Below are 13,269 nucleotides of genomic sequence, written 5' to 3'. Positions count from 1 at the left end.
AAGAGCAGGCTAGCGATTTGCGAATATCGCCACCTTCTATAAACTCTCCACCGTGACAGTGTAGGCCACTTATGTTAAAAATAAATAAAGAGTAGCGCTGTAGAGTACTCCACATTTCAGGTTTACCGGTATCGTTTTCATCATTATTTCCTTAATCTCCCATTGGATCATAGGGACTCAATAAAGCATTTCCACCTGTCCCTGCTTTTGGCTAGCAATGTTAATGCGATTCATGACTTCTCGCATTCATCGACTTTTTTGTAGTGATCTACCCCATGTTAGTTTTAGGACTGTCCCTCTTGCGGCTTCCTTAGGGGTTTCAATCAGGAGCTTGTCGACAGACTTGCGTTGCAACTTTTCGCAGTATGTGGCCCGTCCACCTCTACTTTTGTGATGTTTTTTCGTTGGCCTCTGTCTACAGGTTTAACTTTTTATTTGAGAATACGCCGAAGACACATATGTATCTGTTTACAAAACTTTTAATTTTTCCGGTTAGATGGTCGGTTACAAGCTACGACTAGAACAGTACTGATATTACATTTGATTAAAAGTCTTATAGTCTCATTTTTGTTTAGAAGAATTTTTGTGATAAGGATATCTTTTCTCACACTATTCTCAGCAGATATTACACTGCCTAGGCAGAAAAAATCTTCGAATAGTTGAACTCTTTGACATTAAGCAAAAATTCATTTTTATTGATTTCGTCGATTTTAAGGCCAAATTTATCCGACTTGGCGCGCAGAGCGTCGAGGTTTGTCGGAGTGCTTTACTGATAATAAGCAAATGTCACCCGCATAAGCGAGATCTTCTAGATGTTTGGTGAAGTTCCGGTAGATGCCTCTTCTCTTATCAACTACGGGATTTTAAGGATGTCATCAATAACAAAAAGAAAGAGGATCGGCGAAAGTAAACATTCTTGTCGAACATGTACGCTGGTTGTGATGCTGTGTCAGAGCTCGCCATTGTGGAGTACTCTGCACTTGAAATCCGCATATTGTGATATGTTGATCAAAGTTGTCAACTTCTCGGGAATACCTGTAGATCTGAGCGTCTCCTAAATGCTTCCGATGTGTACGCGTCAAACGTCGTGCTATAATCAACGAAAACAAGTTGAAGCGTCGACGGTCATTCGTTCATTAGCTCAACTATGATGCGTAGGCTGTTAATCTGGTCAGTACACCAATGGCTTGGACGAAAAATAGTTTGCTGCTTTCTCAGAGTACCATTTTAGTATTAAGTATTTAGTATTTAGTATTTAATGATCCAGCATATACAACAGCAGCACTTGTTGGGCTTTGGCGTGGTCAACATGGGTAGTATCAGAGAACTTTTAACGAAGTTATTTTCAAGAAACCCTCAAAAGTTCTCTGGCAACATGGACTAGTGGTGAATAAAATAACACCAACTGTTCCGCTCCGCATTCACTTTGCACTACTTTGGAAGTAGTAACTTTATTAAAACCGCCCAATTTTTTTAAGCAGGAATCTTATTTGAACTCATGGTCGGCATTGGCCCAATTTTATACAAACCCTCAACATTCCACGGTATTGTTCTGCACTTGCATACCTATTATAAGACCCATTACATATGTATGGTATGCATGGAGTAGGTAATGCAGTGCAGCTTCATATACGGCCGCTCGTGTGCATAAACGGAAATAATAACATACCTTTTACATGACTTGCAATTTTCATTGTTTTCTTTGAGGTTTTCGCTTTATTCAAATGCTCGAATATATTTTATTTAGATACAATATGGTTTTGAGCTGCACAGTGGGTATGTAAATATGCAACAGATGTTTTACATCTACATACATACATACCAACAATGTACATGTACATGCGCATAGTCATTCTCATTCACACTTCCATTAGACCCCAATCATTTAGCCAAATCAAATAACTTTGCTTTTATTTTGGTACGAAGAACGGCCTTGAAATGGCTACAAAATACCAATGGAGCGTAAAATTTTCATTACTATTACGGTTTTTGGATATACTGAAATAACGGTTGTTCGATTTTTTATCGCCTATTGACTTGTTTCACCAATTTATTATTTAACGGTAGACCCATTTTGTTTCGATTTCTAGTGCGTAACCAGACACTTGGGCGATTGTTTTTACAGTAATTAAATGTATCTGCAGCATGTTGTCGCAATATGTTGATTCATTAATGATGTTGTTCTACACAGGTCATAGGGTATTAAATTTTAAAGACACATTGAAATGACAAGCTCAAGTGACGGCTACTGTTGCTCACAGTAGCATTAACCCACGTCTGTCTAAGGGAATGAAGCTAAATCTATATAATTCTTTAGCCGATGTAATATTTTATATTGTGCTTTTGAATAACAATCATAATATGATAATATCTGTTATTTACGCTCTTTTACTCTTTTTTTACCCAAACTGTTACAGGTCTGTAAACATTTGTAGGTGCAAATATTCTGGTCGTTGGCACATACTTGAATATCTGAGCGTTTCCGACAAATTATACTAATTTATTTAGTTACTGATTTTAGTGACCACTATTCTGGCGCCCTGGCAACAGCGTTGATGTCGTTCTTTAAATGGACGGACCTACAATTTTATAACTCTTCCGAACGGTAGATAGTTTTTATGTGAAGCTGTTTTATGACAGAAACGAATTTGATTAGTTGTCGAAGATTACGGGTATTAGAAAAAAAATGTCTGTGGTTTGATTTTTGTATGACTGGCTATTGATTCTAGAATATATTCTCGTTTTTATCTTGAGACGACAACACATCTGAGCACATTTTGTGTATGATACAATATAATTCAGGCCTTGACCGAATACAGTTTGAAATACTTACACTCCTGAATGATCCAATCCTTTAGAGTTGGGAATTTATCTACCATGGACATTTTAATATTCAGTACGGAGGTATTTTCCATAACCTGAGTTCAGAACCTATTGCTGATATACAAAATATCTTATTTACTCAATGAAGTTGTTTGTCTTCAAAACAGAATAGAGCTTACAAACTCTAGTATGTAGATCTTAGATCGAAGCAAGACGAGCAAGTTGTACTATGTAGCAACGACTTGTATCCTTTTAATGGGTTGCTCATGTTGAGAAACACAGAATATTGCGTACATACAAATGAATAGTTGCTATGTTACTGTCCAATGGATTGATTAACGCTTGATATATAGCCGGATAAATAAGACAATCGGGAAGAAAACATCAACTATGAAGAAAATTAAGTATAACTGGCGTTTACACCCTTTGTTGTGTGTTTAGCCGAGCTCTTCCTCCTATTTGTGGTATGCGTCTTGATGTTTTCGCACAAATGGAGGGACCTATAGTTTTATGTCAGTTTCGGACGGCAGATGGTTTTTGTGTTTTGAGGAAGCTTTTCATGGCAGAAATGTACTCGGAAGTTTGCCATTGACTTTAGAGTGGCGATGGCTATAAAAAACATTTTGGTGTTTCGTGCTCCCAGCAGGTTTCAAACCCAGGCACTGCCCAATGGTAGGCACGCACCAATCCATTCGGCTACACCATTAATACCTTAATACGCGCAGAAAATTATGAAAGACTCTTATTTATTTATGGGACCCTTACCCAGAAAAACACGGCGGCCGATTAAGGCGAACTTCGCAGACATTGTTGAAAATCCAAAAAACTTATTCTGAAAGCTGAACATTTGGAAAATAAATAAATGGTTAGTGTAGCATTTGTGTTTATTTTCAACAGCGTAGGTCAGCGCAAAAGTAGCAACAGATCGTGGAATATTAAGTCAGTTTTTGAGTCTGTGTGGCAACGTCAAAGATGAATTTATGATTATGATTCTATTAAATTGAATCGAAATAAAAGTGCAGCCCTTCATATAGTAAAATATTAAAGGTCTCACAATCGACTGGAAATGTGATGACTATTGGTTTTTCGAATATACAAGGCAACACGTCGTATTAGAAAATAAAAAATGATACTCCGAACGAATGATAAACTTTAAAAAGAACTAAAATTTTTCATCAATAAAAAAATAAAAAGAAATGAAATCAAGTTGCGTTTCCTTTGTCTAGCCATTTTCTCTTTAACAGAAATTTTGTCATTTCAGATTGAAATATTTTTACAAAAATGAAAATAAGAACCTAAAAAAAGAATGTACTGATGACGATGGGGTGAAGCAAGCTAATTCTTCCTGGATAAAATTAATAATTAAAAAATAAAAAATATTCACCAAATTTCAATTTTGGAAGCCAGATTTTATACAAAATCTTGTGAGATTTCTAAAATATTGAAATTTTTGTGTAGTGTAGCGCAAGTTTCAAATGACTCAAAAATTCCATTGACTTTTGACAACTTCAGGTATAGTTTTGTGGCGGTCTTATGATTTTCTGCTTTTAACGAATACTCGACATTTTTTATGAATTGGGTTGGGGACTAAGTTCGTAGCGTTTTTTCCGAGGACTTTTATTTAAACAAAAAACAATAATTATATCAATAAGTTAATCAGTTATATATTCGCCGTTGCCGTTTGCAACCTCTTCCCACCTCTCGACCAATATGTTGATGCCGTTCCGTCAAAAAACGCCTGGACTGGTGTCAAAGAGGTTGTTGAGCCAGTTTTTAAGAACAGTTATTGCTAATCGAAGCTCCTTGTTGACCGTGTCATTCTTTTCGAGCATTTTCCAGTGCACCATGCCCGTCCAGTCCCACCAAACACATAAAGGGTTTTCCAACAACAGGTGTTATAGGTGAGTGGATTGCACTATCGAGAGATAATTAACGATTTTTTATTGCTGGAAACCATTCACCTTTTACGGGAAAAGTTTCCGGACTGTGTTATCTCTCAAAGAGGTGATCACAATTGGTCACCGAGATCTTGTGATTTAACACTTGTGACGTTTTTCTTTGTGAAAAAGAATGTCTACGCCAAAAGCTCAGGGTCGATTCAAGACCTCAAAGATGGAATTCGTGAGGCTATCGAGCCAATTTGCTATTCGGTTATGGAAAATTTCATGAAAAGTATATTGTCCTGTAAGCGTGGTCGTGGTGGTCATTTGCCTGATGTTAATTATTTTCCGCTATTAACGGCATACCTTCCTCTTTATAATAAAACTAGCAAACCCGGCCCCCTTCGCTGGGCACACTAAAATAGAATAGATATGGTTTAGAACAGAAAATATATGGTTTTCATATTATTTATTTCTTTATTCTTTATTCAAGCGCTTTGGCATAAACAATATTTTTTGTTTTTCTATTTGTTTTTGAGTAAATATAAAATATAAATTGAAAATCAGGAAAAAAGAAGATTGTTTTTAAATTTCAAATCGATGCATATGAATAAACAATCGTCTTTTTTCCTGATCATCCATGAATTTTTCGTTTCAATTTATATGTTTTATTAAGCATTGGAGCTTTTTGAACCATTATCCATTTATATTTAAAAAAAAAAAAAAACGAAAAAAAATTGTTTTTCCACGAACACATAATTTCATTCGGATTTCACATTAAATTCTCAAATTTCGTAAGAAATTATTCACTGTTCCAAAATCCACTCCAAAAAAATTCACAAACAATTTTTACATGTTGCACTTACGTTTTTTCCTTATGGCATCCAAATCAGAAAGAAATATTGACACATTGTAACTCACACTGTCAATTTGACAGTTCAGTTCCGCCCCAAGCGTTAAAAAAGTAAGCGACATTATGGCTGGCTCAAAAGAACGCTGTACCCGTTGCCACTGCTCCGAATTACAACCAAACTTTACGAAACCCATTTTCAATACTTACTTAACAATGTGCATAAGTTTGGTTTAATTCGGTGCAAAGACACGGCGGGTCCACGTTTTGGCATATATTTCGATACCCTAGTCATCAATAGGTATGAAAATTACCCCGTATTAAAGCACTTATCAACAGCTTTCATTTGATACCCATATTGTACATACACAACCAAAGGTTACCCGGGTCCACGTTTTGTCCTATATCTCGAGACCCCAGTCACGGAGCGGCATGAAAAATACTCTGTACTAAAGCATTCACTAACAGCTTTCATTTGATACCCATATTGTACATACACAACCAAAGGTTACCCGGGTCCACGTTTTGACCTATATCTCGAGACCCCAGTCACGGAGCGGCATGAAAAATACTCTGTACTAAAGCATTCACCAACAGCTTCAATTTGATATCCATATTGTACAAACACATTCTAGGGTCCACGTTTTGGTCTCTATCTCGAGACCCTAGTCACGGAGCGGCATGAAAAATACTCTGAATTAAAGCATTCACCAACAACTTCCATTTGATACCCATATTGTATATACACATCCGAAGGTTACCCGGGTCCACGTTTTGACCTATATCTCAAGCCCTATCCACCAATAGGTATCCAAAATATACGGAAACCATCTTCAATACCTTCTTAACATTGTGTGTAAGTTTGGTTTAATTCGGTTCAGACACGGCCGGTTAGCGAACACACACAAAAAGTTGACTTTATTTTATATATAAGATTTTTTTCAGTTTGTGTCCGAAAAATCCAAATATCTTACGGAACCCTATTTTTTCCAAAATAAAATGTAATCCATGTAATCTTGGATAATGTAGTTTTCGAATGGTGAAAGAATTTTTAAAATCGGTCCAGTAGTTTTTGAGCCTATTCGTTACAAACAAACAAACAAACAAACAAACAAACAAAGTTTTCCTCTTTATAATATTAGTATAGATAAACATCCAATTATTTATATTAAAAAATAGCATATTTCTTTGAATATCAAAATAACACCTCTTATTAAAAACCCTTTATCATGATCTTCTTTGCCTGAAGATTCGACTTGACTCTTGGCTGTGGCCTCGCCGATGACACCTTCTCCATACACGTCGCAAATGTCTTGGTTTGCTTCAGCAGTTTTTTGACCTCGATGAATAGCGAAGAAGAGCAGGTGTCGAAAATTTTGATTTTTGCCTCCTGGATATTCCATTTATAAGCCACAAAACTAATAAAAAGTTATATAACTCAAAAATACAATTAACATATAGTTTTGTAAAGTAGAAAGAGTTTTATCGAATGAATGCTCACCCTTGTCTGCAAAAAATCGTTGTAAAGTAAAAGAAAATATAAAAACGCTACGAACTCATTCCCCATCCCAATAGAAGAAACCACCAAACACCGTCTGCAAAAAAAAAAAATGGCAAAAATCAACGCGATTATTTAGTTATTCGAAACTTGCACTTCACTTTACAAAAATTTCAATGGGTTGTAAATCTTCATGCCTGAAAGGTATCTATAAAATCTCATTCCAAATATTTCTTTAGTAACGATTTTAGCAACTTTATAATAGTGTTTTATATACAATTTATGTCAGATTTTGTTCCAATTTAAAGTACGACTATGCATATTATAATAATTTTTCCCCACAAAAGGAGGTCCCCAAATTTTTGTGTACTCTCAAATCCCCAAATAATTTTTAGGAAGCCTTTTTTAGACCAAAAGGCACACTTAGAACTAGAATGTCAGCCAGTAGCGGGTTAAGAGTGAACTACTTTACGTTGATTTTAGATTTCTGATTTTACAACTTCTGCTCACAAAGTATTCAGAAGTGTTGCTTCTCACAACAAATACCCGCTGAGTTTATTCATTTTTGCACTCGTAAAGTTGCGCTTTTATGTTAAAATAATTGTAGTTTTCTCACAATATATTTATACGCCGTTATTACTATTTCCATTTTATGGGATGTGTATACGTTGTGCCCCCACTGTGATAACAATTATCTTTAATTCAATTGTATTGTGAAGGAAAAAGATATCAAATCGAGTTTTGGATTAACTAGTGTTTAACTGGTGAAAGTAAATTATTCTAGAAAAAATACTAAAATCGGCTTCTAGACTAATAAAAAAGCAGCACCTACTTAAAAGAATTCAGTTCACGCCTTTTTAGGAAGTTGATAAAAGAAAACGTGTGGGTTGTAAAATTCTGTCTTAGGTTTTGAAAATGGTTTTGTTATTATATACTTGTATTGATTTAAGATTCTAAGCGTGGAAGTAGTTCAATTATGAGGCCACTCGATCATACACTTGGTAATGTAGGAGGTGTGTTAAAAAAATAAAGCGAATTTTCAAATTTCGCGAGCTACGTACATTCGACTTTTGATTATTTTTTCTTTTATGTTGGTTCGTTCGTCTCGTCTAGTTTGTTTGTGAGAGGCGTAAATAAGACAAGTATTTTGCGAGTTCGGCGATTTTCTGCCATCGACTCTTGCCTCTCCTGGACTCTTCCATTGGGACGATTGGGTTTTGGTTTCGATGTTATAACCACATACTCATGATTCGTTACCAGTTATGACTCCTTTAAGAAAATCTGGATCATTCTTAACGCCATTCAACAAATCCTGAGCGATGCGCATGCAACGTTGTTTGAGTAATTTTGGAACGAACTTCGCTACCACAAACCTAATGCCCAAAATTTTCGTAAAGATTGACTGGCGTGAGCCAACCGATGTGCCGACATCCTTAAAAACTTCTCTAATTGTGATTCGACGAATCTCCATAACAATTTTCTTCACTTTCTCAAAATTTTCATCGGTTGTTGATGTGCTGGGGCGTCCTGCGCGAGCGTCGTTATTCACATCTTCTCGACCTTCTGTGAAAAGCTTGTACGACTTGTAAACATATTTTTGACTCAGAGTACTCTCATAGTACAACTCAAAGTACTTAATTCCATTTTTTACACAAAATTTGTTGCAACCATTTTTTTCGAATCTTGTGGGGTCTGAAAGAAAACGTTTTAGGTTCTTCACTACGCAAATATTTTACTTTATACAGGCAAGCACTCACTGTAATGAAAGATTCATTTCCTAAAGTTAAACTTAAACATCGAATTCATGTCCTTCATTCACGGGGTTAAAGATCCAATCGGTCTTTGAACAAAACCCAATGCTTTAAGATTACCCTCTCAATCTGGAGACCCCATGATCAGCTTTCTGTAAAAAAATAGAAATATGCTGTGTATTTGCTTACTAATGTCGTGTATTTGCTTACTTAGCGACGCCTCGACCAATTTTTAAACAGACGCAGTAACGGGTAATATTCTAGCGCTTCGCTAGAGCAGAGTTTTGCACTGATTTTCCCCACTTGTGTGTGTATGGGAATCCCTATTAACGAAAAAAAAACTATTAGAAGATAATCCTTATTTGTTTTTTTTTGTCGGGACAACTAGCAAGTACAGCACTCAGACACAATTAAGTCCATTGAACTGCACTCGGATTCCCTTTAAATTTTTTTTTAAATCTACCCGTCCTCCGAAGAAATCTGAGTAGATCTTGTGGTGCCAAGGAGCGAAGGTGGTCGCTTCTTAACACATTAATGCCAAAGATCTCAAACTTAATTCGAGCGCAGGCGGAGCAGACGCACAAAAAGTGATCCGCCGTCTCCTCCTCCTCTTCTCAAGCTGGTGCTTCGTCCACAGAAAGTGGCCCGTCATAAGTCCCTTCTGCTTAATGATAGTAGGATTTGCGTTATTTGAGAGAATCGTTCGATCGAAGTCCATGCCTTCTCTATTTTCCAATGCCGGACAGGGGTCATACCAGTACCAATTGTGTTTCAGCCTGGAGATTGCCTTCAAGACCACTCTTTGGATGAAAGCATTAAGTGGTGGTAGACCAACCAGAACATCTAATGCCGGGCCTCAAGTAGTCGGAAAACTCCGGTGCAGCAGATGGTTACAGTGCATTGTAGTCTTCATAAGGACCTCCTGACTCCCATGAGAGAGAGTCCGCTCATCCAGACCACTGATTCATAGGTGATAATAAGTCTGATCATAGTTGTGTAGATCCATAGGATCTTGCTGGAAGAAAGACCCCGCGTTTTCCCAAAGACACCTTTGCACTTCTTTGATTAGGTGGATTGTGACTCCTATTAGTTTAGCCAGACGGAGTCCATCAAGCTTCCTCCTTCTGGTCTTCTGGTAAAGAGGACAATAGCAGGATTGGTGGGGAATATAATCTTAGGATGGATACATTTCAAAAAATAAAAATAATAAGCCCAAAAATTTTGAACAAAAAAAGTTATTTTAAAATATTTTGAAAAAAAGAATTTAACTAAGATATTTCAAATTTTAATTTATAATACTTAATTCTTTATCCAAATTTTGAACACTGAATAAAAAAGAATTTAATTAAGATATTTCAACTTTTAATTTAATAATATTTAATTCTTTATTAAAATTTTGAACACTGAATAAATCTCGAAAATTTTTTTTTTTATATTTTTTGTTCAGCTTACTTCTTATTATATTCAAGTTTACAAAGAAACCAATTTGTAGAAGAATTGGCCACAATGTCCAAAATACTTCCATCGCTTGGTATACCACACTGATCAAAATGTTCCCGGAATATATTCAAAAAATTCAAAATACAAGTTTATTCCTCAAAAGTGATTATATCGTCTTCAAATTACTCTCTATTAACTGCATCGCACATATGCCAGTGTTTGATCCCATTTTTGAAAAATTTCTGAAAAAATTGCATAGAGCCATATCACGTGAATTCGATGGTTGTTAGATGGTAATCGTTTCGGTCTTGGTCAAAAATCCACGGATTATGTTGGCACTGTGCGACGGTGCGTTATCACAGTGCAAAATCGACGAGTTGTTTTTCCACAAATCCTTTCTTTTTTGGCGCATTCCTTCATTAACAATCTGACCTTCTGGAAAAAATTCGTTATGTGCAAATAGCGTTGTAATCCATAAAAACCGTGAGTATAACTTTCTTCTTTGACTGAAAATGATGTGGTGTTTTTAGCTTTGGTTCATTGGGAGCTCTCTACTCACTCGCCTGGTGGCTGAATTGCGTGTCATACTCATAAGCCCGCGTCTCTTCTCCAATAATGATGTGTCGTATTCATCGTTGGAAATCATGTTTTTGGCCATATAAACGCGGACCCTTTTTTGCATGAAATTCAGGTCCTTTGGAACCAACTTTGCAGCAATACGGCGGAAAGCAAAATCTTTAACTACAATCTCCTGAACGGATCCATAAGCATTGTTCAAGTCCTCAGCTAGCTCTCTAATGGTTTATTAGGGGTTATTGATGAACTTTTTTTTCACTTTATTGATGTTTTCATCAGTTTCCGTTGTCGATGACCCTCTGCTACGATGCCATCCTCGATGGACTCAAGATCTCTTCTGAAGCGTTCATGCCACTCGTAAACGGTTGTTTTCTTTAGAGTAACATTACCGAAATAATTTCTCAATATTTCTAAAGATTTCGCACCATTAAATTCATTTTTAATTCAAAATTTAATGGTGATAAAATTTCGGTAAGAGGGTTAATCACAGATGCGGCAACCTAACAAAAAACAAAAACTGACCAGAAATGAGTTGACGTAGAGCTTCACCTGACATTTATTCCGGAAACTTTTTCATCAAGTTACAATAAAGTACAAGGTAGCGCAAAACTAATCGACCTAACGGAAGGCTTATAATATTTACAAAGGACGTCGCACTTTAATCATATTTCACACTTGTGAACTAGCCAGCTGCAGTATATGAACGGACTAGCAATGGAGCGCGTAAAGGTGAAAATAAATATTTAATTTTTGTTTTTATTTCTTAAAAAGTTATTCAAAAATATAATTGAATGATAAATTTTGCGCCGCCTTGTATATACGCGTCAATTTGTAAGCATGTGTTCAGACTGGATTGAAAGTCAGTAGTTGGCTTCAATGAGAAAACCAAAAAATTCGGTCCGAATAGCGCAAAAAAAAGACTGCAGAGCGATTTTTGTGGAAAGAAATTCTATGAATTAGTTTCAGAAAGACAAAGCGCTTAACTTCTTACTTCTTCTCACAGTCTTTTCTGCAGTTTCTGATTATTTTTTATACGTTGAGATTTTCTATTACTCCCGTAGAAACTTCTACTTTAAATTAAGTAATTTTCTCTGAACTTTATTAGTTCTTGTCCATCGCAATTCAGTTAATGCAACTTCTTTGTGGAATCTTCGGAATTGCAAAAATTATCTAATTATCTACGTTAACTAGGAAATCTGGGAAATAGAGTTATTTCATAAAATCAATGCTGACTACATTTGCCCTTAAGTACTGTCACATAAACGAACTCACTAAGCAAAGGAGCAACGAATTGTTGCAAACAAAAAAACGAAGAACAACAGCAAATTTCAAAATATAACCAAATAAAAAAAGTATTCCCATTACCGCTCGCTGACCTCCAGCAGATTTGCCCGCACCTAAAATCCAATCAGCGCCCATCACCATGATTTTGCAAGCGCCTGACCTAAGTGAGCCAATAAATGAATGAGTGACTGATTTGATCGAATGGAGAAGCGTGGAATAGGCAAGTTTACTCACAGTGGATTTCGGCAGCGAACAACGGACAGGGAACTCGTGCTGGCCGCAGGCATCTTCCAGCAAATGAATGTGGAACATGGACGTTGCCGTGCGATTCTTGTGGTTTATTTATGTAGTTGACCATGCGAGGGAGTAAGCAACTAAATCAGTTAGCAAGTCAACGAATTTTGTGAAACGAGTTCATTAGCAAATTGCCCGCGACCCATAAACGACCGTTAAACCATGAATATCAAGAGCTATAAAATTTTTAATAATTTACAAAAAGCAAAAAAAAAAAATGGTTTTAATGAAGACCAAAATGTTAGCAAATAACTGTAAATTTGAAATAATGTTAAAAAGCTAAAGAAAAAATTGAAAAAAACTCTTTGCCAAACTTGCTTTGCATGCGCTTCCTGCATCAAGCATCCCAGTAGAGTATCTCAGAAGTAATTCTTTTGCGAATATAGAAATACTCCTTATTGCTCCGAATACTACTATGTGTAAGTATGCTATTTTGTATACTCCCTTTTACATTGGAGATAATGAAAAGTTTTACCTTATCATATCATAAAAGAAAAATGAGGGAGTAGTTAAAAATATAAATATATCTACTTATTAAAGAAAATTAATTTTTTGGGTTTAAAATTTTTAAGGGATACATTTTGTTTCGACATTAATGAAAATCACTCTCTCTAAAATTTTTTTCCCATTTTTTTTAATAGCTGGGACTACGATTATACAGATTTAATAATTTTGAAACTTATTCAATGTTGAAAAATTTGAACCTATTTGAATATAAGTTGAGTAGGAATGGAATCCCACTATGAACCTTTCATAGATGACTAAGCATAATCTCAGCCGTTAATAAAAAAAAGGCAATATGTGAGGAGATACGCCTTCCAAAAGAATAAAGAGTTTTTTTTTAACAAAAAATTCAACAAAAAAAATAAAAAG

The 13,269-nt window shown here is 35.8% G+C and overlaps 1 long non-coding RNA gene across 1 annotated transcript; it reads right to left on the bottom strand.

Moving 5' to 3' along the window:
* Positions 1-8,482: 8,482 nt before the first annotated feature.
* Positions 8,483-9,102, bottom strand: LOC128865808 (uncharacterized). The gene is made up of 3 exons (XR_008454898.1): positions 9,013-9,102; positions 8,809-8,954; positions 8,483-8,743 (listed from the first exon to the last, which is right to left on the bottom strand). It is a non-coding gene; the product is annotated as an uncharacterized LOC128865808 (long non-coding RNA).
* Between the last annotated feature and the right edge of the window lie 4,167 nt (positions 9,103-13,269).

This window comes from Anastrepha ludens, chromosome 6 (assembly GCF_028408465.1).
Source record: "Anastrepha ludens isolate Willacy chromosome 6, idAnaLude1.1, whole genome shotgun sequence".
In the NCBI taxonomy this organism is placed as follows: domain Eukaryota; kingdom Metazoa; phylum Arthropoda; class Insecta; order Diptera; family Tephritidae; genus Anastrepha; species Anastrepha ludens.
The sequence above is the reverse complement of the archived record's forward strand: the minus strand, read 5'-3'. Positions and strand labels throughout refer to the sequence as shown.